Here is a 21,218-nt window from a genome sequence, read left to right on the forward strand (position 1 = left end):
AAACTCACTGTGTATTGACAAATGGGCATATTAGTGACTAAATTTAAAGTCATGTTCTGATGTGAGGTATAAAAATGACTGAAACTTTACCATTTGTTCTGCTAAAAAGGAGAAGCTAAAAGTAGCTCCTAATCCCAGAGACACACATTTCAGTGTTCTTGCTTCCTTGGTAGATATGGGATTGAGAATTACATGCTCATTTTTAGCAGATATAGGCATATAGCTGGAGGAGAGGAAACTAACTAGAGGAAGTTCATATTAGTACATATATTTGAGGTTTTCAAAGAATACAGAAACATAATAAGGTATTTGTTAAATAATATTTTCTTTTTTTTTTTGTTTTGGGTCCGGTCGTGGGGCCTGAACTCTGGGCCTGGGCGCTGTCCCTCAGCTCTTCAGCTCAAGGCTAGCACTCTACCACTTGAGCCACAGCGACACTTCTGGCTTTTTTTTTCTGCTTATGTGGTGCTGAGGAATCAAACCCAGGGCCTCATGCATGCAAGGCAAGCGCTCTACCACTGAGCCACCTTCCCAGCCCAATAATATTTTCTTTTGTACTTGAAGATGCACCAAACATATCTGTGTAAATTGTTATGGGACGAATAATAATAGAAAAATGAACTCTCTAGAGGTTGACTTATAAACTAAATAAAATCACAGCAAAAGTTAGGAGATTAGGAATTTTGATCATACAAGAGGCTTTAAGGATTTATTTAAACTTGATTAAAGTTTTCAATTTGCTGCAATGAAGAGATTTTATATAAAATCAAGGCTCAAGTATGCACAGAGAAGTTGACTAGTAAGTATTCCAGAATTGAGTTTAACTTCCCCTAGCTGTCTGATAAAGTTAAATTTTACTTTACTACTTGAAAATTGTCAGTCAACTCTGCAAACTGTTCTGAGATTTTCTTAAGATGTTTGAGAAGAAAGTTGAATTGCTTAGGTGTCTGAATTCATGGAGAAATCTTCTGTTGTGATTTGAGGGTTTGAGGGTAAAGTGAACTCCATCACTCCATCATGAAATGGAGGGATGATTACTTCACTGATCTTTCTAAGAAGAAGAAAGGAAATGACTTGACTGGAGGGAAAGGACAGCATTTTATTTAGAAGACTTATCTCATCTCCCCAGTAGACAAATATTCTTCTTTTAGTTAAAGGAACATTAAAAATTTTTCATTTTAACATTGGTCTCTTTCTTTAGACTGGTTGAATAAAACCCAAAATGTTAACACTTCAGTTTCAGTAAATCTTAACTTTTTCTTTCTTTTGTAAAAATATTGTATAGAGGGGTTACAGTTACATGAGTAGGGTAATGAGGACATTTCATAGTGAGCATCGTTACCTCCTCCTTTATTTTCGCCCTACCATCACTTCCCTCCCTGCCTCCCAAACTCATCTCCTCCCCCCCCCGACATTGTAACATTCGTTTTCAACATAGTGTCCTGTACATCTAATCATCACAATGGGTCAGCCTGCATCCCCATTTAACCATTCTGCAATATCCCCTCCCCTCCACAAATTACAAAAATGTATATACAAGAGGCAGAACACCGGCATCAAATCCAGTGAAAACAGGGGTTATACCATGGAGGAAGAACCTACAATAGAAACAAAAGAATCACGTAGTGCATTGTAAATACATTAAAAACACTAGCAAGAAAGAAAAAAACCTCTTGTGTCCCTGTCTTGGAGTACATTTTGCTTAACATTATCTCATGTGGTCAGATGTACATGGCTTTTGACCTTCTCTGCTTGTCCTAGACATGTACTAGTCACTGCAAACAAGGGAAAACATGAGACCCATGTTTCTTTTGGCCTGGCTTACTTCACTTAATATAATTTTTTCCAAGTCTTTCCATTTCCTAACAAAAGAGGCAATGCCATTCTTTCTGACGGAGGCGTAGAATTCATATATATATATATATATATGTATATATATATATATATATATATATATATATATATCACATTGTCTTGATCCATTCATCTAGTGAGGGGCATCTGGGTTGGTTCCATATCTTATCTATGGTAAATAATGCTACTATAAACATGGTTGTGCTGGTAACTTTGGTATGACCTTGTTGGTGATCATTTGGGTAAATGCCCAAAATTAGGATTGCTGGGTCATAAGGGTGCTCTATGTGGAGTCTTTTGAGGAATATCCATACTAATTTCCAGAGTGGTTGAACAAGTTTACACTCCCACCAACAATGCAGTAGGGTTCCCTTTTGGCCACATCCCCTTCAGCATGTTATTACTAGATTTCTGGGGTGAGATGGATTCTCAACATTGTCTTGATTTGCATTTCTTTTATGGTTAGAGGTCAAGCATTTTTTAATGTGTCTATTGGCCATTCTTATTTCCTCTTCAAAGAATTCTCTCTTTAAGTCTATAGCCCATTTGCTAATCAGCAGTTGTTTCTTTGAGGATTTGTTGTTGGGAGATTTAGTTTTTTGAGTTTTAAGTGTATTTTAGATATGAGACCCTTGTCCGTTGTATGGATAGTGAAGATCTTCTCCCAGTCTGTGGGCTTTCTGTTGATCTTGCTAGCTATGTCCTTTGCCTTGCAGAAGCTCTGCAGTTTCATGCAATCCCATTTGTCCAACCTTTCTTTGATTTGTTGTGCTTCTGGGTCTCTATTAAGAAAATTTTGGCCTGTGCCAAGGAGCCCTAGAGTTTCTCCTATTCCTTCCTGTAATGTTTTCATGGAATCTGCTTTTATTTAGAGGTCTTTGATACATTTGGATTTAATTCTGGTGCAGGGTGATGTATACAGATCTAGTTCTAGTTTTCTACAAGTGTTTAACCAATTTTGCCAGCACCATTTACTGAAGAGGCTGTCTTTTTTCCATTCTATTTTTTTAGCTCCCTTATCGAAGATTAGATGGCTATAGGTCTATGGGTTCATTTCTGGGTTTTCAATTCTATTCCATTGGTCCTGAGGTCTGTTCTCGTGCCACTACCAAGCTGTTTTGATTACTGTGGCTTTGTAGTAGAGCTTGATATTTGGAATTGATATTCTTTTAGCGCTGTTCTTTCTACTAAGGATTGTTTTTGGTATTCAGGATCTTTTATTGTCCCATGTGAATTTTGGATTGCTGCTTCTATTTCATTGAAGAATGAGATTTGCATATTGATAGGTATCGCATTGAATTTGTAGATACCCTTTGGCAGTCTTGCAATTTTCAAGATGTTAATCCTTACAATCCAGGAGCATGGAGGTTTTTCCTCTTACTTAGTTCTGCTTTAATTTCCTTTTTCAGGTTTTTAAAGTTTTCTTCATTCAGGTCCTCCACCTCTTTTGTTAAGTGAACTCCTAAGTATTTTATTTTTTGTGGGGCTATTACAAAAGAGGTTACTTTCCTAATTTCAGCTGTTCTCTTCTCATTATTGGCATACAGGAAAGCCATTGATTTCTGAGGGTTAATTTTATGCCCTGCTACTTTGCCAAAATTTCCGATCAGCTCAAGTAACTTGGGAGTAGAGTCCATGGGGTTCTTTAAATACAAGATCATGTCATCTGCAAAGAGGGAGAGTTTTGCTTTATCTTTCCGTATTTGGATCCCCTTTATGTCTGCATCTTGTCTTAATGCTGTAACTAGGCGTTCTAATACTAGGTTGAAGAGGAGTGGGGAGAGTGGACACCCTTGTCTCATTCCTGAATTTAGATGAAATGGCTTTAACTTTTTGCCATTAAGTGTAACGCTGGCTGTAGGTTTGTCATATATAGCCTTTATTATATAGAGGAATGTTCCATGGATTTCCAGAGCCTTCCTCATAAAACATAATGGATCTTGTCAAATGCTTTTTCTGCATCTATTGAGATAACCATGTGGTTCTTATCCTTGCTCTTGTTGATGTGATGAATTATATTAATTGTTTTGTGTATATGGAACCAGTTTTGCATCCCTGAAATAAATCCTGTTTGATCGTGAGTTCTTGAGTTGTTGAAGTCGATTAGCCAAGATTTTGTTGAGTTTTACATTGATATTCATCAAAGAAATGGGTCTACAGTTCTCTTTCTTTGATTAGTTCCTGCCTGGTTTTGGTATGAGGGTTATGCCGGTTTCATAAAAAGAGTATGGTAGTTTATTTTTGCTGGAAAGGAATTTCGGTATTTTCCCCCTAGTAGTGAAGTTGAGCACTCATGGATGCTAGTTAAGTGCTTACCATTTCAACCATGCTCCAGCCATTTTTTCTACATGTTACTTTTGAGGGAGTGCCCCATTAAATTTGTCCAGGATAGATTTAAACTTGAGACTTTCTGTCATCTGCCTCCTGCGTGGCTGAGATGACAAACCTCAACCACGACATTTGACTAAGGAATTTCTGTTCTTTTTTTCTTTTGGTCGGTCGTGGGGCTTGAACTCTGGGCCTGGGCACTGTCCCTCAGCTCTTCAGCTTAAGGTGAGCACTCTACCACTTGAGCTACAGTGCCACTTCCGGTTTTCTGGTGGTTTATTGGAGATAGGAGTCTCATGGACTTTCCTGCCCGGGCTGGCTTTGAGCCGCGATCCTCAGATCTCAGCCTCCTGAGTAGCTAGGATTACAGGCGTGAGCCACCAGCACCCGGCAATTTCTGTTCTTTTAAAATAGCACTGTTTTGTGTATTAGTTTATTAGGGCTGCCATAACAGAACAGCAGTAAGCAGGTGGAAAAATTTGTTTTTCCCCGGTTGTGGAGAGTAGAAATGTCAGTAAGTTCCTCTTGAAGCCTCTCTGTTGCCTTGGAGATGCTTGGCTTCCCACTGCATCTTCTCACCACTGCCTCCATATGTCCTCAGGCTCCCTTGGTCTCTTTCATGTGTCCCAACTTCTTGAAAAACCACTGAGATTGGATTGGGGCCCATCCTAATAACATAATTTCAATTCAGCTATGCCTTTGAAGGTCTATATCCAAATGCTGTGAAATTCAGGTCACTTTCTGTGACACTGACTGGTTCAGCTTTAATGTGAACAATGTGAGGAGATATAATCAGGCAATAAGAGTTTATTTGTCTATGAACAAAAGGAAAAATGAGGATCTATTTAGTCAGAAGTAACTACAGATTAGCCCATTGATAGGTGTTACATTTAAAAATATAATCGCTAAGACCTTCAACAGCTTATAAGGAACAACTTACTATTTAGGTATTTCCCTTCTTCCTCTATCTCTTCTACTCCCTTTACTTTCTTTCGTCCCTCCTCACTTCTCTCCTTTCTTTCCTCTCTCATTTTTTTTCCATCCTTGCATTCCTTTCTTTTATTCCTTCCCTCTCTGTCTTTCTTGCTCTGGTTCCCTCCCTTCTCTCTCTCTCTCTCTCTCCCCACATTAGACCCAATTTTTCTTCCGAAATTCTGTTGAAGGAGTTGCTAGTTCATTCAGGAGATGTTTGTACAGTAAATGATCCCAGACCTAGAGAAATATAGAAATTTAAATGATTCTGATATTGGATTTAAATGATGGCTTAAAATCAGATATAAAATGAAGGTGAGATGAGACTTTTGATTTTTGTAGAAATAAAGGTGGTATAAAACCAAAACTAGTAAGAAAATTGTAAGAGAGGGAGATACAATATTGAAATTCAGGTTTTCATCCACGAGCTCTTGTTTGAGCAGGTCTTTATGTGCACAAGACTGTAGTAGAGGACATGAAGAAATATAATCCAGAGAAAGTTGGTAATATATGGTTTTACCAATATATATCTGCAAAAGCAGGTTATTTTAGACATTATTTGGCATCATTCAACATGTATGTTTTCCAGTCTGTCCTATTTTTAGTCCAATGAAACTACTTCTCAGAAAAAAAATTAGAGCAATGGGTATTTCTGAATCTACAAACATAGTTATTTATTTGATATGGCCCATACTCCAAGCTCTTGTGCATTAACAGGTGAGCCACTCCTTTAGGTGGAGGTAGAACAATTAAGAATAGAAATGGCATCAGACATCATGAGTATCTGAGTAAAGAAAGAGCTAATTCCTCAGCAATATGATCAGGTTATTTCCATGAATGGTGAGATTTTGTGTGGAAATAGAGGAAATCAGAACTCACTAAGATGTTGTACTATAGTATTTTAGACAAAAGAGTATGTTTCTTTCAGTTATGTGTGAAGAGAGGAGCTGAACTTGGAGCTAACCCAGTGTGTGTGTGTGTGTGTGTGTGTGTGTGTGTGTGTGTGTGTGTGTGTGTGTGTGTGAGAGAGAGAGAGAGAGAGAGAGAGAGAGAGAGAGAGAGAGAGAGATCTAACCTTCCATTAACTTGCTCTTACAGAAATTTAGAGTCCTGTGACTTTGAGACTATCTGACAGCTAGTTACTGTCAACATGAAGTTTCTAATCCTCCAACAAGTGCAATGCTCTTATATAACTGAGATTATTATTTATTGAGCCAATCTCAGTAGAGGCCCTGGGTGGATTTCTCTAATCTAACCAAAAAGTTCTTTGATGATTTATCTTTCTTGTTTATCCAAAAATCAGAGGGGGAAAAGTAGCCAAGAAATGCTAGTAAATTTAATTATATTCATTCTTCTGCCATTTGAATAATACTAACAAAATAGGAAGCATTGGCATCATTATTTCCTTAGTTCTAGAAAAAATGCCTCTACATGCTTGACCTTTGGAATAAATATTTCTACTTGAGGGCAAGTTTCAGAGAAGATAAAAGGAAGACACTGATTACTCAACTCCAATTAGTTCAGAATACTTCCCAGATCCAGCTGGTCTAGAATTCCCCTCCCTTACCACATGCTAGGTGTTTTCCAAGGAACAGCGTCTTTCCCAGAATATTTACACAGATTTCCCCAATGATGCACTTGATAAGAGCATATCTCAATCTAATCCCAAACAGTCAGGAGCTGCCAAAGTAAAGAACAAAAATAAATTTCCTGAGTACAAGTTGAGAGACTTTAACTTGTGTATCAAGATATTATGAGAAGTAATAAAAAAAGGGTCAAGTAGGAGGAGAAAAGTAGGTGAAATGATGTAGAAAAACTAGTATATCTAGCTTGCACAAATTATGTAATACTCCATAAATATCTGTGTAAATGGCATTCTTCAAAGTACAACCCCATGACAGAGTCATCTGAATAATAACCTGAAAATGTTCACAAGTGTGGGCTGTGAATCTGCGGTCCTACTTTCATAAAAATATATTCCTTACTAGAGAAATAGTATCACTTTCCTTCATTGTTTTTTGATGTCTAGAGATCCATCTAATGGGGTGTGCACTGCCAGGACTGAATACAAATCTGTTGTTTTATTTTCTTTCATTGTGTATTTTAAAAGTTATATTTGAAAAGTAATTCCTAGGAAATTAACTTCCTGAAATTATCTAACAGTTGGGTAATGGGGAGAAAATTCCTATTATGAAATGTGGATGCTACCATCTGTTCTCATTGGCCATACAATCTCTAGTCCTGCCCTTGAAGCACAGACACAGAGAGATAAAGATAAAGACTTACTGCAGGAGATCATTGTGTCAACATTTCAATTGACAAGACACAACCAGAACATTTTTTTTATTCACAAATTTCTTCTGAAATATAGACTTTCAATTGGATGAATAGAAGAAAGCTACTTAACATATAAAGCTAAAGCAAAGAGGCTTAATCCTAAAGATAGGTGAGTAAAGAGATTGTGAGGTTAAATGTCACTCTTGAATATCCCAGTAGGAGCAAAGGCTCTCATAATGTTCAGTGTCAAAAAAGAATCCTAAGTATAAATTTTCTTAGAGGTAGCTATTTGAGTTAATATCTATGTCTATATCTATCTCTCCTTTATTCTACTTACAATCAATTGATAGAGATCACTCATCAGTTTCTCACTGGCAGACGTGATGGAAGACAATATAGTTTAATTTGTACATCTGGTACTTACCTAAGTAGAGAGGCTGGAAGCAGAGTGCCAGTGTTGTAGTTATCTGGAGCATCTTCACACAGCATCTTTAGCAAAGTAGCTTAAGGCTAATTTAAAATTTGTTAGTGGTACTAGCGTGTGAACTCACAGTTTCCCGTCAATGAGGCAAGTAGTGTGCTACCTCAACCACACCCTCAGTCCCTAGAGTAGTCTAATTTCTTACATGCTAGCTAAGGCTTTCAAGAACAATGTTCCAAAATGGCAAAAGGAAACCGAAAGACAAGATATATTTTAGTCTCAGGAATTGCATCTCTTCATTTTTATTACACTTGTCACACAAGCCAAATTAAAGGAGAGGAGATTTAAAATCTGTGCATTTAGGAAAGATATGCACAAACATTTAATTTACATAATGCTTCCCATAAATGAGAATAATGCAGTAGGATTAGGAAGACTGTAGCCCATGATGGCTTTACAAATATTAGCTGCTCTTACTAGACATTTTTCAATTTTATGAAATATATAGAAAAGTGTTGAGCAGTCTGACCATTTTATATACATTTTCTGTTTTTAAATATATGATTCAGAAACTATGCTGCTGTGTAGGTATTTATAGGACAGCTGAATTTTAAGGTTGAGCAAGGCCTTAAAGGCAATCCTCAGTTCTTGGATTCAACAACCATCTCAATAAGCAGGTGTCAGTATCAAGTAAAGAAAAAGAAAACCAGCCAGGAGCTTGTGGTGCTATCTCATTTTTCCCTGTGTTCTTAAATGGTCAAATGCATAGGTATGACACACAAGCCACCCTTGACATGTTGGCTTTAGGAATGGGACTTGTTTTGTGACTTCGGCAATACATCTACAAATAGCTTAGGGACAGAGGCTAGATCTGAAATTTAAGAAGCATAGTTCTGTGAAACTTAGTTGTAATATAGTTAGTTGAGACTCAGCAGGGATGCTCAAATACCCTGCAGTTGCTAAAAGTGTCACATTTTTTGGAAACAGTTGGTAGAACTGATGCTCAGACTATGTAGAAACTCATCTGTGATGAAAAATGAGACAATGTTTTTAATAGAGACTACAAAGAAGAACTGATGTGTGGAGTTATCGGTAGACTGAATACAGAAAACTACACATAGGTGCATCAATTCCTCTTCAGAATGAAATGAGTTATGTTTGCCGTTGAATTAAAATAGGCTATTTAATTCAGAAAGACACACAGACATAGACACATAGACAAAGGAATAGAAGCATGTTGGAAATGCATTTCAGGCTCTGGGGTATTATTACATAATGAAACCCAAGGCCCAGAAATTACTCAGCAAAGGCAAATTGTTACTCTATACCAAAGTTATGCTTTATCCCTGTTGTTGCTGTCCATAATTCCAACTGAGTAACCATGGCATCAGAACTGAGGTTCACAGTCTTATGTGATGGATTAGTTTGGAAAAATGGAGTCAAGAGTTTACCCAATCAATCATGTACAGAAACTAGTTAGAAAAAGAACCCATTGTTCATTGGCTCAATTAAAACAACTTCTTATTCAACAGGAAAGAACACATGGGCAGTTTAAGTTGTACTATTTAGGAGATGGTGGCTGCCCCTAAAATGGCATTGCTTATGTCATACAAGAAACCACTTGACAGAAAGGAACTTAAATCTTTCAAGTATAGACACTCTTCCTACCACCCATTCATATAAGACATAGATATGAACCCAGAAAGACCTATTTGCTTTAGCCAATTTATGCCATGAAGTAGATTATTAATTACTTTTTACTACAAGTATTCCATAAAAAAGACATAATGGGGTTGATAGAACCTGGATAAAATCCAGGATAAATAGAAGTCTGAATAAAAATACATTAAGACCCAGCTGACAGACAGGAACATATACATACACCATTCTTTCTTTATAATGGCATACCTACCTACCTTGGAGTCATGTAGGATTTTGATATGAAAGCCACTTAAAGCTATGTTTTATTGTGAAACTATCACCCCCAAGTATTTCCTTCATAAATTTAACTAAACTTACCAGAGGGTAGTCTTTGGCTCAAGGACAAGAGGATCTTAATTTGTTACTTACTGTCAGTAATAACTATAACCTAGCTTAGAATTACTCAAATATTGCAATGGGACTTAATTTTTTTCTTTTAATTTTAAACATGATGTACAGATGGTATATAGTTATATAAGACTGGTAATGAGTACATTTTTTTTTCGGGGGGGGTTCTGGTCATGAGGCCTGAACTCTGGGCCTGGGCACTGTCCCTCAGCTCTTCAGCTCAAGGCTAGCACACTACCACTTGAGCCACAGCACCACTTCCGGCTTTTTTCTTTTTGCTTATGTGGTGCTGAGGAATCAAACCCAGGGCCTCATGCATGCAAGGCAAGCGCTCTACCACTGAGCCACCTTCCCAGCACTACATTTCTTTTTGAACACTGTCACCTCTTGCCTCATTTTCTCCCAGCTTTTACCCTCCAAACCCCATCATCCACAAGTTGTATAGTTCATTTTCAACATAGTGTCTACTGAATATCACTGCTGAATTAGTTCACCTTTTGTCCCACCATTTCTGTGCTCCCTTTACTCTCCCCCAAACAGATAAGCTTACATACAAGACAAAAATTACACAAGTCACAAACAGCAAAAAGGGGTAAAATGCAAAAAAGTAAAATAACAAAAAACCTCTTGCTTCCACTTCTTGGAATTCATTTCAATAAGCATTATTTTATATCATCATATGCACATAGTTATTGAGCCCTTGTGATCCTCTCCTAAGAATATCCTCCTTTTGTCTCACTGTGTGAATGTTTAAGAGTCCTGTTTATCATGCCCAAGTGTAATTTTTTTCTTTTATCATCCATTGTGTTTACTTGTGGTTTCATAGGCACATTCTAATTACTATGAGTGAAGGAAACCATAAAAATCTTTGCTTTCTTTGGGTCTGGCTTACTTCACTTAACATAATTTTTTTTCCCAGTCTCCCAATTTCCTTATGAATGGTGCAATATCATTCTTTCTGATGGAAGCATAGAATTCCATTGTGGATCTCTCTCTCTCTCTCTCTCTCTCTCTCTCTCTCTATATATATATATATATATATATATATATATATATATCACATCTTCTTGTTCTGTTTGTCCACTGAAGGACATCTGAGTTGATTCCATGGCATGGTAAACAGTACTGCAATGAACATGGTTGTGCTGGTAGTTTTAGTATGGCCTAGTTTGTGATTAATTGGATAAAAGGCCAGGAGTGGAGTTTCTGGGTTATAGGGAAGCTCTATGTTTCATCTTTTGAGGAACCTTCATTCTGCTGTTCAGTGTTTTAACAAGTTTACATTCCCACCAACAGTATAGTAGTGTTCCCTTTTGGCCACATCCCTGCCAGCATCTTTTATTGTTGGTTTAATTGATAATGACCATTCTAACTGGGGTGAGGTGAAATCTCCATGTTCTTTTGATTTGCATTCCTTTTATGGTCAGAGATGTTGAACATCTGTTCATGTGTCTATTGGTCATTCTTCTCTTGAAAAATCTCTCTTTAAGTCTTTAGTCCATTTATTAATTGAATTGATGTTTCTTTATGGGTTTTTTTTGAGGGTTTAATTTTTTGAGCTCTAAATATATTTTAGATATAAAGCCCTAGTCTGATGAATACCTAGTAAAGATCTTCTCCAATTCTGTGAGCTTTCTGTGTATGTTGCTACCTCTGACTTTTGCCATGCAGAAACTCTTCAGTTTGATGCAGTTCCATTTATCTGGCCTTTCTTTGATTTGTTGTGATTCTGGATCTTAGGAAGTTTCTACCTGTGCAAAGGAGACCTAGTTATTCCTCTATCTCTTCTTATACTATTTTCATGGTATCTCATCTTACACTGGAGGTTTTTGATCCATTTGGAACTGATTCTGGTGAAGGTGTTATACCAGGATATAGTATCAATTTCCTGAACATGTATAGAAAATTCTGCCAGCAAAATTTGTTGAAGAGGCTGTCTTTCTTCCATCCTGAATTTTTTGCTCCCTTATCAAATATGTGGCTTCAGGTCTGCAGGTTCATTTTTGGGTCTTCTAGTCTATTCCATTGGTCCTCAGTCCTATTCTGGTGCCTGTACCAAGATGTTTTGATTACACAAATATGCCTTAAAATTCTAAGAATTGCTACAAATGTCCTGCCTTAGTACAGAACTGATGATTATACAAGCAATAAGGCTCTCACATAGTATAGTTTTTGATTATATTTATTTTCTTGGTTTAGCAAGCATTTTAGTGGTAAAGGGTACTGAGAAATGAATCATTCCATTGATAATTTTAAATTTAATGTTTTCTTAAAACTATACTTTCTTTAAAGGTGGATTTTTTAATTGTGAAAATACTGTATAGAGGGGTTACATTACATGGGCAAGATAATAAAGGTGGATTTTTAATATTACCTTTTATTTAAGAATAAAAGTTAGAAGGGGGGACCAAGATGGCGACGGGGCAGTAGGGAAACGCCACAGCTCTCTCCAACCAAAAAGAGAGTTCGAGTTCCAACGCTTAATCTCCCCAAGAGACCGACAACAACAAAAAACGAACACTCAGAGAAAAACCAGAGGCGGAGAATAACAAAAAAAGAAAGAGAGGAAAAGAATTTCAAAACAGAGAAAAGCGAAGACCCCTCCCCCAACCTTTACTGGCTGCGCGGCAGTGCGCCAAGCCGCCGGCCAGCCGGCCCGGCGGGGGCTGTGGGAGCCCCAGAGAAACAGCAGAGACACAGGGGGCCGCTTTCAGAACATCAGGTACTGGTTTGCAGAACAGCAGATCGCCAGGAACAGAGAAACCTACCAGCCAGGAGTCTCCACGAGGATCCCACCCCCACCCCTCACTCTCCACCCGAGCAGAGAGGCTCCATCCCGCCAAAACCGCTCGGCATCAGCAGAGCGACAAAAGGACCTGTCGGCAGACCACCCAGCCCGCCTGATCGCGATCGCAACGATCCAGCACTCTCCACCCGAGCAGAGAGGTTCCATCCCGCCAAAGCCGCTCGGCGCGACAAAGGGTCCTGTCTGCAGACCACCCGCCCGCCCGATCACGATCACAACAACCCGGCGGGGTCACTTGGGCCCCAGAGGTACCGAGAAGAAGCTGCCTGAGCGTGGACACTCTTGACCCAACAGCTTCGACAGAGGCAGAGACAGAAAAGAATCACACAGAGCCACCACCGCCCAACCCAGCGCGGATTGCAACAACAACTGATGACCTACACCACACAGAAACAACCAGCTCCAGGGTGAGTACCCCACAGGGGAAGTGTATCCCTCAAGGGAGACCAGAGCTGGAGGGAATCCCCAGACCCTGACCTAGACTCCCTACCCCAGCACCCGGACCACAGGACCCACTAAAACTGGGAACTGTTTGAGAGCTCCACCAGCCCGTGGAGCACACTCAGCTGGCCAGGCTAGAGCAAGAGCACCCCTGGAAGGGAGCTTAAATGCCCAAGCCAGGAACAGCGCCCCTGGGTCAAGACTACCAACAGTAGAAGAAATTTGAACTGTGTCCCCCAGGCTGTATAACCTAGGTGGTATACACATCAGCACAGGCCTAACGAGTGCGCTCCAGGCTGTATAACCTAGGTGGTATACACATCAGCACAGGCCTAACAAGCGCGCTCCAGGCTGGGGCCAGAACCAGGCCCGGGGATCCGGCGCCTGAACAACACAACCAACTCCTCCCAATTGAAGTAAAAAGCTGAGCAAATGCCTCAACAGAGGGGAGAAAACCAGGAAACAACACTCCCCCGGGAAGCACGCCTGTGACAACAAAAGACCTGGAGGCCCAGGACAAGAGAAGCCCAAACCCCACCAAAACTCCACCCATATACCCTAGACTGGGAATTGGGCAACACAGGCTGCCAGCACCTGATAGTAAGCAGGAGCTCAGACGGTTAAGGCGGCTCAGCAATAGAGTGATAGTCTTGGATGTATGAGGCCCTGCATCTGATTCCTCAGCATCACAAAAGCAAAAAGGGTCAGAAGTGGTGCTGTGGCTCAAACGGTAGGGTGCCAGCCTTGAGCTGAAAAGCTGAGGGACAGCACCCAAACCTAGAGTTCAAGCCCACAACCAGCCCAAAACAAATAAACAAAAACACATCAGGAGCCCATAGCAGACTCCAGCATTTGGGAGAGTGCATCCAGAGCATCTGTTCTTCACAAGAGCACCCGTAGGAGCAAACACAAGCAGTCTAGGCTGCTCAACCCTTCCAAAGGCGGGAACTGCCAGCAATCTACAGCAGAGAGCTGAGAATCCTAAGTAAGTCAGAATAGCAGCTGGAAATAGGCTCCCAACAGAGCCCAGATCAGGCACAGACTCTCTCTACCAATACAGAATCAGCAAACAAGCAAAGACAGACACACCAAAACAAAATTGAAGAGCAGTCTCCTGAACCTCCATGCGAAAATCACAGAGAAAAATCACAAGGTTTACTACCATCCAGGACAGCAAGCTCACCTCAAAAGCCAGCAGCCACACAGGGGAGAGCCCCAGTGGGAGCAAAGCAGGAATGGAAGACAAAGGCTACTTCCAAGGGTTGCTGGAGGCAATGACTCAAGAAATAAAGCGAGAAATTGATCAGAAATTGAAAGAGCACAAGGATGATCTATCCAAAGAGATACAGGGTATCAAACAAGAGATGCATGCAAAAATAGAAGCTGCACAAACCTCAGTAAGAAGTGAGATAAACGCCAAATTAGAGGTAATGCATACCTCATTGAGAGGTGAGATCAGTACTCTGAGAACCAACATTGAATCCATAAAGGGATCCATTTCCTCCATGCAAACCACAATAGAAGCCACTGTCAACAGAGTGAATGAAATGGAAGGTCGAGTGTCAGATACAGAAGACAGAATACACCAACTGGACCAAAAAGTGACAGATATGGAAAAATTACTCAAATTAAACCAAAGGGATATTCAAGAGCAAGCAGATAATGCTAAAAAATTTAACCTTCGCATAATTGGAGTGGACGAAGGTGAGGAATTCCAGAGCAAGGGAATGCACCACCTATTTAACAATATAATCAATGAAAATTTTCCCCACCTCAAAAACGACCATCTTAACTACATCACAAAAGCTTATCGAACACCCAACAAGCAAGACCCCAGGAGAAACACTTCTAGACACATTATAGTAAAAATGATAGATCTGAATAATAAGGAAACAATCCTGCATGCAGCAAAAATGAAGAAGGAGCTATACTACAATGGGAAAAAAATAAGAATTACTGCAGATCTCTCCACACAAACAATGAATGCAAGAAAAGCCTGGGAAAGCACCATACGAGCCCTGAGAGCCAATAACTGCCAACCCAGACTGATCTACCCGGCAAAGCTAGCATTCACATTTGATGGAGAACTGAAAACTTTTAATAGCAAAGAAAAACTAAATGAATACATAAACATTAAGCCAGCATTACAAAGAATTCTAAGAGGGGGGACACAACCTGAAGAAAGCAGCCAGGAACTGGGGCCTGCCCCAAACAGGCGTTACTCAAAGTCTAACTGAGCAAGCACAGGAGGAAAGGAAAAAAGAAAAACTTAGGAAAACGGAATGGCAGGGACAACAATGCATCTCTCTATACTTTCTCTTAATATAAATGGGCTGAATTCGCCAATTAAAAGAAAACGAACTGAGGACCGGATAAGAAAACAAGACCCATCCATCTGTTGCCTTCAGGAGACCCACCTCTCAGCCAAACATACAAACAAACTCAGAGTGAAGGGGTGGAAAAGGATCTACCAATCAAACGCCCCCAGTAAGAAAACAGGTGTAGCTATCCTGATATCTGACAAAATAAACTTTTCATTAAAATCAGTACAGAAAGACAAGGACGGACACTACATATTAATAAAGGGAACAATCCAAGAGGAGGATATAACCATCATCAACTTATATGCCCCAAATATTGGTGCACCCAGATATGTCAAACAAATGCTCTCAAACTTACAGAATAAAATAGATCCCAATACGATAATACTAGGAGACTTTAACACACCACTCTCACCAAAGGACAGGTCTACCAACCAGAGGATTGGCAAAGAAGCTACCGAATTAAGAGAGGCCATACTGCAAGCGGAATTAACTGACATCTACCGAGTATTTCACCCTAAAACAACACAGTACACATTCTTCTCAGCAGCTCACGGAACTTTCTCCAAAATAGACCATATCATAGTTCATGCAAGGAACTTAAGCAAATACAAAGGGATCGACATAATCCCCTGTATCCTATCTGACCACAGTGGAATCAAGCTAGCTCTCAATAACAAAGCATACCGCAGAAATTTCTCCAATACATGGAAATTGAACAGCACACTCCTTAACAATGCCTGGATAACAGAAGAGATCAGAGAAGAAATAAAGCATTTCCTACAACTCAATGAAAATGAAAACACCTCACAAAGAAACTTGTGGGACACAGCAAAAGCAGTCCTGAGGGGCAAATTTATTGCCCTCAGTGCCCACATCAAGAGAATGGAGACAGACCAAGTAAATAATCTCATGTTGCAATTAAAACAGCTAGAAAAACAGGAAAAAATGGGACCTAAAGCTACTAGAAGAAGCCAGATAACCAAATTAAAAGCAGAGATTAACCAATTAGAAAATCAGAAAACCATAACCAAAATAAACCAAACAAAAAGCTGGTTCTTTGAAAAAATAAACAAAATTGATGGCCCATTGGCTAGATTAATTAAAAAAAGAAGAGAGGCAACCCATATTAATAGGATTAGGGATGCCACGGGAAACATCACCACACGTACCCAAGATATCCAAACAATTCTAACAGACTACTTTCAAAAGCTATACTCTCTAAAGGAAGAAAATCGGGCAGAAATGGATGCATTTTTAGAGAAATACAAGTTGCCCAAACTGAGCAAAGAAGAAGTTAACCAATTAAATAAGCCAATATCCTATAATGAGATACAGGAAGCTATCAAAAGTCTTCCAACAAAAAAAAGCCCAGGACCAGATGGATTCACAGCAGAATTCTATAAGACCTTCAAACAAGAACTAATACCCATACTCCTCAAGCTCTTCAGAGAAACAGAGAAGGAAGGAGCTATCCCAAACTCATTCTACGAAGCCAATATCACACTCATCCCCAAACCAGGCAAAGACCCAACCAAAAAGGAGAATTACAGGCCAATCTCCTTGATGAACACAGATGCAAAGATCCTTAACAAGATTCTAGCTAACAGAATCCAGAAACACATAAAAAAAATAATTCACTATGATCAGGTAGGCTTCATCCCAGAGACACAGGGATGGTTTAACATACGTAAGTCAATAAATGTAATCCAACATATCAACAGAGCCAAGGTCAAGAATCACATGATTATCGCTACAGATGCAGAAAAGGCCTTTGACAAAATTCAACATTCATTCATGCTAAAAGCTCTGGAGAAAATAGGAATAGAAGGAACATTTCTAAAAACAATAAAAGCCATTTATGACAGACCAATAGCCAATATTATACTTAATGGGGAAAAGCTACAACCAATTCTCCTAAAATCAGGAACAAGGCAAGGATGCCCACTGTCTCCACTCCTCTTCAATATAGTCCTAGAACCCTTAGCCAGGGCAATAAGGCAAGAAAAAGACATTAAAGGGATCCGCATAGGAAAAGAAGAAGTTAAACTATCCCTTTTTGCAGACGACATGATACTATACCTCCAAGATCCCAAAAACTCCATCCCCAAACTCTTAGAAATCATAAATCACTTTGGCAAAATAGCAGGATACAAAATAAACCCACAAAAATCAGTTGCCTTCCTATACACTGATAATGTACAGGAAGAGAGGGAAATAAAGGGAGCAACCCCATTGACAATAACCTCCCGAAAAATAAAATATTTAGGAATTAACCTAACCAAAGATGTAAAAGAACTATTTAATGAGAACTATAAAAAGTTAAAGAAAGAAATTGCAGAAGACACTAGGAAATGGAAAGACCTCCCATGCTCCTGGATAGGCCGACTTAATATAGTAAAGATGGTAATACTTCCAAAACTAATATACAAATTCAACGCAATTCCTATTAAAATCCCAATGACGTACATCTCTGAAATACAGAAAACAGTCCAAAAATTCATATGGAACAACAAAAGACCTAGAATAGCCAAAACAATTCTAGGGGATAAAGACAATATGGGAGGGCTATCCATGCCGAACTTCAAACTCTACTACAGAGCTATAATAACAAAGACAGCATGGTACTGGCACAAAAACAGACCTGAAGACCAATGGAACAGAATAGAAGATCCAGAAATAAATCCACAGGCCTACAGCCAGCTGATATTCGACAAAGGAGCCAAAGACATACAATGGAAGAAACACAGCCTCTTCAACCGCTGGTGCTGGGAAAACTGGGTAGCCACATGCAGAAAACTAAAAGTGGACCCCAGCCTATCACCATGCACCAACATCAACTCAAAATGGATTAAAGACCTTAACATTAAACCTGAATCTCTGAAACTACTGCAGGACAGAGTAGGAGAGACACTTGAACTAATAGGCACAGGAAGGAACTTCCTGAACAGAGTCCCAGGGTCACAACAAATTGGAGAGAGACTCGACAAATGGGACTACCTTAAAATAAAAAGCTTCTGCACAGATAAAGCTATCGCAACCAAGCTAGAAAGACAACCAACTAATTGGGAAAAAATATTTACCAGCAATATATCAGACAAGGGGTTAACATCCTGTATATACAGGGAACTCAAGAAACTAATCCCTCCCAAACCCAACAAACCAATTACTAAATGGGCAAGGGAACTAAAGAGGGACTTCTCAAATGAAGAAATAAAAATGGCAAAGAAACACATGAGGAAATGTTCATCATCCCTGGTGGTGAAGGGAATGCAAATAAAGACAACCCTGAGATACCACCTTACCCCAGTCAGAATGTCCCACATCCACAAATCAGCCAACAACAAATGCTGGAGGGGATGTGGAGAACGAGGAACGCTATTACACTGCTGGTGGGAATGTATACTCATACAACCACTTTGGAAAGCAGTCTGGAGGGTCCTTAGAAAGCTAAAGATTGACCTCCCTTACGACCCAGTCATACCACTTCTAGGCATCTACCCTGAACAACAGGAACCAATATACAAAGACACATGCACCTCCATGTTTATTGCAGCACTGTTCGCAATAGCTAGGATATGGAAACAACCTAGATGCCCCACCACAGATGAATGGATCCAAAAATTGTGGTATCTATACACAATGGAATATTATGCAGCCATTAGAAATGACAAAATAATGGCATTTGCAGGGAAATGGATGGAGCTAGAAGGAATCATGTTGAGCGAGGTAAGCCAAGAATGAAGAGACAAACAGTACATGGTCTCCCTGATAAGTGGATGATGAATCCAAAATGTTAGGTGATATGACAAAACTAACAGGACTTAAGAAACAAAGAACTCCCACTCATCTGGTTGAACCACTACTAAATATCCCCATGCTGCTGATCACATATATGGTATATAACATATGAGCACCGTTATATATTACAGACTGTGATAGACAATTTGCTCCAGGAAAGTTAGAATGAACTTGTGACTTTAAATGAGCATCATTATTCCACAATACTGTGAACTTCCGGAAATTAAGTAATCACTTAATCACGATCAAAAAAAAAAAAAAAAAAAAAAAAAGAACCTTGGGGAAGGGAGGGAGGGAGGGGATGGTAGGGGGAAAACAATGGAGGGGGTAACAATGTTCAAGAGGAAGTGGAAGTGTGCTCATTACCTCACTCATGTAACTGTAACCCTCTGTATAGTATCTCTACAATAAAAAAATTAAAAAAAAAAAGAATAAAAGTTAACATTGCAATCTTTCTTTTCTAGCCAGCACATTTTAAGTATTGTGAAAATAGCAAAATTAAACCCATTACAAAATTTGAAAAAAGGGGTGGGATAAAGAATGACATATACAAATAACATTAACAGATAACATTATTTAAATCAAAATATATTATATAAATGTATGAAAGTATAATGAACTACAACCAATATGTGGTAATAGTAAACAGTAAATTTATTTTGCATTCTCTTTAACATTAAAAGTAAAAAGTAAAAAGAAAGGTGCTAGGCTCGTGCTTGTTATCCTAGCTTCTCAGGAGGTTGAATAGTCCCCATGAGACTCTTTTATCTCCAATTGACCACTCCAAAGAGCAGTAGCCTTGAGCAGAAGCACTCAGGAACAGCATTCAGGCCCTGAGTTCGAGCCCCACGACTGACAAACAAACAAACAAACAAAAAACCCTCACTGATTAATCTGATAGCACACTGATGGTACTCGATTGTTAAAATTCCTGATGATTTCATGTGACAGCTGATTTCTAGGTTATAGAGCATACAAAAATGTAAAATATCAGGATTATTGAGAATAGATAAGTATTGTGCAGAGATTCTAGAATCACTGAAAAGAGCATGCCTTTTAAAGTTAAATGCCAAAACGTCAAATGATAACAGTACAGATTTTGTCAAAGAATCATGTATAATCGAAACATTTCTTAATGCTCTATTTTTACCACTTGCTCCTAGATAACACTTTTGTCAAATCATAACTGAAATGTCAGGTGATAATAAGACACAAGCTATCATGTCATTGGTGCAAAAAAACCCCACTTAAATTCATTAAAGGAATATCAAAGATTCAAAATGCTTGCTTTTCTGTGTGCTAACATTGAGGGATGACTTGCCAAGAAAGCTATGGTAAGATGCCTTCAACCTGGTCCCAGTTGATTTTTGTTTTTGGTGTTTGTGAATACTCCTTCGTGGAAAGAGATGTCATGTCTAATGAATAGGGCATTGCTTCGTAGGGTTTCCAAAACTATTTCATAAAACAGATTGTTCTCTTAGATCATGAGCTCTGTGTGTTAAGCCAGCTGTCAAGTCATGAGGAGACAGTGTCACAAAGGATCCATAGGGTAAGAAACTGTGGCCTGAGAATAGAGATGTGAGTGACCCATCATGGAAATAGACTGCTCAGGCCCAATCAAGCCTTGAGATCAAAAGCAAGCCTGATCAAAGCCTTCACACTGACTTGCTAAGATTCAGTGAATCAGAAGAAACTAGTGAGGCTGCTCTTGAACTCAGATCTCAAAGGAGCTGTGAAACATTATAAATATGCGTGTGTGTGTGTGTGTGTGTGTGTGTGTGTGTGTGTGTGTGTGTGTGTGTGTGTGTGTGTGTGTGTGTGTGTGTGTATGACGTTCTATTCCAAGCTTGGAAACAATTCTTTGTCTTTTTTTTTCTATTTGCATTATCATGTATTGATTTCTCAAAGAGGTTCATTGTGATATGTCTATATAAGAATTAAATGTGTT

Source organism: Dipodomys merriami, unplaced genomic scaffold (genome assembly GCF_024711535.1).
Source record: "Dipodomys merriami isolate MVZ:Mamm:240054 unplaced genomic scaffold, mDipMer1.0.p SCAF_24, whole genome shotgun sequence".
In the NCBI taxonomy this organism is placed as follows: domain Eukaryota; kingdom Metazoa; phylum Chordata; class Mammalia; order Rodentia; family Heteromyidae; genus Dipodomys; species Dipodomys merriami.